The sequence below is a fragment of the Triticum aestivum genome, chromosome 5A, assembly GCF_018294505.1.
Source record: "Triticum aestivum cultivar Chinese Spring chromosome 5A, IWGSC CS RefSeq v2.1, whole genome shotgun sequence".
Classification (NCBI taxonomy): Eukaryota; Viridiplantae; Streptophyta; class Magnoliopsida; order Poales; family Poaceae; genus Triticum; species Triticum aestivum.
This window is the reverse complement of record NC_057806.1, coordinates 656,460,834-656,466,273: the sequence shown is the minus strand read 5'-3', so window position 1 is coordinate 656,466,273 and position 5,440 is coordinate 656,460,834.

Sequence of the window (5,440 nt, the reverse complement as noted above, 5' to 3'; positions counted from 1 at the left end):
CCAACATCCCATAATTTTGGTGGAGGCTAGAAAGAAATATTTAGATGGGTTGTAGTGGAAAATTGCACTCTGGACCAGAGAAGAAAAATTGAGTGTAGAGCTCAAAATATTACATGTATAGAAGATATTTTTGTATAAAAATGATTTAAAAACATCACATGACATCTCCAAATTTTGGTTAGAATTTTAGGTGAATTTATCAAATGGTTGTAGTTCAATTATGGCCATATAACCTTGGAAAACCATTTTTCAAGAAAATAAAGATCAAGCAAATTAATTAGGTAATTAGTTATACTGATAAAAGAAAAGTTTTTCTTGAGAGGTTAAACAAGTCCAATAACATATTTGAAATGTTTTCATTTTAGGGAACAACTCAATGATAATAAGAAAGGAAATGTTTAAAAAAAATCAAAAGGGAGTCCAAAAAAAATTAAAGTTTTAATTCCTGGCAAATTTTTTAATTTAATAAAACAAGGCCAAAATTTTGGGGTGTCACAGAAACCAACAACAAAGCATGAGCCGGTGTTGAAGTTCAAATCAGCTGATGACACCAAGATGGTTGACTTTGTGCCTGGCGACTCATCGAAGCAGTTCATCATCAGTGCTAACTTGGATCCAAAATAGGAAAGCGCGCTCATCGAGTTCATCCGTGAAAACCGGGACATCTTCGCATGGAAACCTTCAGACATGCCGGGTGTCCCGAGGGAACTCGCTGAGCACACTCTCAATATTGATCCAAAGTTTAAACCTGTCAGACAATTTCTCCGACGGTTCAATGAAGAAAGGCGCAAGGCCATTGGAGAAGAGGTGGCCCGGCTTTTGGCAGCTGGGTTCATTGTAGAAGTCTTTCACCCAGAGTGGTTAGCCAACCCGGTGCTTGTACTCAAAAAGAATGGCACCTGGCGTATGTGTGTGGATTACACCGATTTGAACAAGGCTTGTCCGGCTGATCCTTTTTCTCTCCCCCGTATTGATCAGATCATTGATGCTACGGCGGGCTGCGTACGGTTGAGTTTCTTGGATGCTTATTCAGTTATCATCAGAACAAGATGGCAGTCAATGATCAGGAGAAGACGGCTTTTATCACTCCTTTTGGAGCTTTCTGCTATGTGTCTATGCCTTTTGGGCTTAAGAGTGCTCAAGCGACTTACCAACTGTGTGTGCGGAATTGTCTTCACTGTCAAATTTGGCGTAATGTTCATACTTATGTGGATGATATAGTGGTAAAATCCAGGAAAGAGGAAACCTTGGTCACAGATCTAAAAGAGACTTTCAATAATCTCCGGGTCTACAAAATGATGCTTAACCCGGCCAAGTGTGTTTTTGGAGTCCCAGCCGGCAAGCTCTTGGGTTTTTTGGTGTCTAACTGAGCTATTGAGGCTAACCTGGAGAAAATCAAGGCAATTACATCCCTGGCCAAACCAACATGCATCAATGACGTCCAACGATTGGCGGGCCGTGTTGCTGCTTTGAGCCGGTTCATAAGCCGGTTAGGGGAGAAGGCAATGCCTCTGTATCAGATGATGAAGAAAACAGATGATTTTGTTTGGAGCGATGCTGTGAACTCTGCTTTTGAAGATCTGAAGACACAGCTTGCTGAGCCGCCGGTCCTGGCTGCTCCAGTTGAGAAAGAGCCGCTGCTGTTATACATGGCCGCCAACTCACGAGCTGTTAGTGTGGCTATTGTGGTGGAGCACAAGGAGGCTGGCAAGGAGCATCCGGTTGAACGGCCGGTTTACTACGTCGGTGAGGTACTAATTGAATCCAAGCAACGATATCCACATTGACAGAAGCTCGTATATGGGGTGTTCATGGGAAGCCGGAAGCTTAAGCATTATTTTCAGGGACATCCAATCACCGTGATTAGCTCTGCTCCTTTGGGAGACATCATTCAAAACAGGGAAGCCACTGGACGAGTCGCCAAGTGGGCGATTGAGCTTGGGTCTCATGGGTTGAAGTATGTGCCACGTACCGCAATCAAATCTCAAGCAGTGGTTGACTTCATTAATGATTGGACAGAGATGCAGATGCCAGAAAAAAACCAGACAACACATATTGGACTATTCATTTTGATGGGTCGAGACAGTTGGAAGGCTCGGGGGCTGGAGTTGTGTTAACCCCTCCGTGAGGTGACAAATTTTGTTATGTGTTACGGTTGATGTTTCCTTGCACTAACAACGTAGCAGAGTATGAAGCCTTGCTCCATGGTCTTCGAGTGGCAAAAGAGATGAGTTTGAGCCGGGTCAGATGTCTTGGCGACTCAGATCTAGTGGCTCAACAGGTATCAGGCAAGTGGGATTCCAGGGAGCCTCTCATGGTGGCTTATCGCCGGGAGGTTGATGCTGTTGCAGGGCATTTTAAAGATTATCAGGTGGAGCACATCGACCATCAAAAGAACGAAGCGGCTGATGCTTTAAGCCGGTTGGGGTCTCAGCGTAAGCCGGTACCACCTGACACCTTTTTGGATGTTTTGCATAACCCGTCTGTCAAGTTGCCCACAGAAGAAGATTTAGTTGTTCCTGACCCGGAGGCGCAGTTGGTGGCGGCTCTTCATGTCATCCCAGATTGGACAGTGCCGTTCTTGGCTTACATGACCCGGGGAGAGTTGCCAGCGGATGAGACCCTGGCTCGACAAATAACCCAACGATCTAAGTCAATGACGATTTCGGATGGAGAATTATACCATCGCAGTGTCTCTGGAGCGTTTCAGCGGTGTGTTTCCCCTGAAGAAGGTCAAGAAATACTTCGTGAGATCCATGAAGGCGATTGTGGTCATCACGCCGAGTCAAAATCTCTGGTGGCCAAGGCTTTTCGTCACGGTTTTTACTGGTTGACGGCTCACGCTGATGCAGAGGATCTAGTCAGCAGATGTGATGGATGTCAAAAGTTTGCACGACGAGCGCATGTGCCGGCTCAAGAGCTCTGGATGATTCCAACCACTTGGCCATTTGCGGTTTGGGGGCTTGACATGGTGGGACCTTTCAAAAGGTCTAAGGATAAAAAGACACATCTCTTAGTGGCAGTTGATAAATTCACTAAGTGGGTTGAGGCGGAGCCAGTGAGTAAGTGTGACGCGGCCACGGCGGTTCAGTTCATCAAAAATGTGGTCTTTCATTTTGGTTTTCCACGCAGCATCATCACTGACAATGGCACTAATCTGTCCCAAGGGGCTATGGAGGAGTTTTGTCAACGTGAGCACATCCTGCTTGATGTTTCTTCTGTAGCTCATCCTCAATCCAATGGTCAAGCTGAGAGAGCAAATCAGGAAATTTTAAAAGGTCTCAAACCCCGGCTTATGGTTCCCTTACAGCGAACGACAGGTTGTTGGGTAGAGGAATTACCCTCGGTGTTGTGGAGTATCAACACCACGCCTAACAGGTCTATAGGTTACACACCTTTCTTCATGGTTTATGGAGCAGAAGCAGTGTTGCCTAGTGACATCCGTCATGACTTGCCCCGTGTGGCGGCTTATGTTGAAGTTAATAATGAACAAGCCAGACAGGATGCACTTGACTTGTTGGATGAAGAAAGAGACTTAGCAGCGGCTCGGTCAGCAATTTATCAACATGACCTGCGCCGCTATCACAGCCGCCGGGTCAAATCCAGGACTTTTTAGGAAGGTGACCTGGTGCTCCGGCTCATCCAGGATCTGTCAGATGCGCACAAGCTATCCCCACCTTGGGAAGGACCCTTTGTGGTCAGCAAGAACTTAAATAACGGGTCGTATTACCTCATTGACATTCGAGAACACAAAGATTCACGTAAGTCGTAGGAGGAGATACGCTGGCCATCGAACATTGCTCAACTTCGGCCATACTGCACCTGAGCTACCGGCTCTCATCATGTACATACTTTAACATTGTATATACCATGATAAGTAATAAAGTAAGACCATCGGTCTCTTTTCTTTTAAAAGATTATGCATCTTTGTTATTTCGTATTCTCAAATGACTATTAAGGAGCTGATCATATTTGAATCAAGTCTAACCTTTTTTGGTCCGGCTTATGATTGTATTTGAATCTAGCTGCAATTATCATGGTCACTTGGGGGCTTCCTTTTCAAACATAGGTCGTATTCGAACCAAAGAGAACATAGTTGTCGTAACCCTCTTGATCGGCTCAAGGCCAAACTCACTAGGGGGCTTCTTGATCGTATTCGAATCATAGCTTAACCCCTTTTGGGTCCGACTTGGATCGTATTCGAATTAGGGTCGTTAAAAACCTCTCAAGGTCATTTGGGGGCTTCCTGTTCAAACATAGGTCGTATTCGAACCAAAGAGAACATAGCTGTCGGTACCCTCTTGATCGGTGCAATGCCACAGCCACTGGGGGCTACATGGTCGTATTCGAACCTTAGTTTAACCCCTTTGGTCCGGTTTACTGATCGTATTCGAATCAGAAGCCACCAACCTTTAAATATAAGGTTAAATCATACTTGTTAACTATTATTTGCCTTTGAGTTTCTTGTTGCAAATAATTATCATGATCTTCTTCGCCGGTTTGTCTATTTGACAACATGGCTACCAAGGTATGATGATCATTAAAGTATTCAAAGGTATTGATTTCTCAGAAAGATTGAGTTATCGGCTTCATTACCCGGGTTACTCAAGCCGGTGGTCTAAGGATCAAAGGTACAAGTATGACTATTATTTATATATAATTGTCTGTTGCATTAACTAAAGAGTTAGTTTTAGCCCTTGTCCTTTATTTATATCTGCTTTCTGTTTTCTATTATGATAAACATATTGGATATAAGCCGGGTTTTCTAACCCGTTCGGTTCTAAGCCGCCAAGCCAGTCTTTTCTTGTCTCTACAGGGTATAGATTTAAAGTGTTGCAGAAACAATCATCAAATATAATGCATATATTGCCATCAGGAAACACGGAGTCACATACAGTGTTTTATGCATGATGGCATAAGCAAGGCATTTAGTGTTTTCACAGCTAACCTATTACACGGCTTTTCATAAGCCAATGAAGATGGTTATTATTCCTCCCTCGCCGGTTCACCGCCCTCTGTTGGCTGGAAGTTGGGTTTTGACCAGTCAAAACCATTCACAGCGACGAATTCTGCTTCATCGTCGATCAGGCCTGCCAGGTCAACTTTCGGGGCAAATGTATTTTCTCTTACAGGCAGGATCAAGTCCGTCACCTTGTACGAGGGAGTCACCATCTTCTTATTTTCAGCATCAAAACCCGACTGATATTTGTCAATATTGGTATCATCTCCAAGGGTAGTTGCCTAAGGCCGGACTCCGCGCACGCAAGCCATGAAGTCATCCTGCTCAAAGGGAGATCCGTCTTCCTTCACGGTGGGATAGCCTCTGGCCACGTGCGCCTGGTCTAGGTCTGGCACCCAAGCTTTGGAGCGGCTCAGGGCAGTCAAAGCCCCGGCTCGCGCACAGGAGCGTTTCACTTCTTAAAATCTAGCAGACAGGATT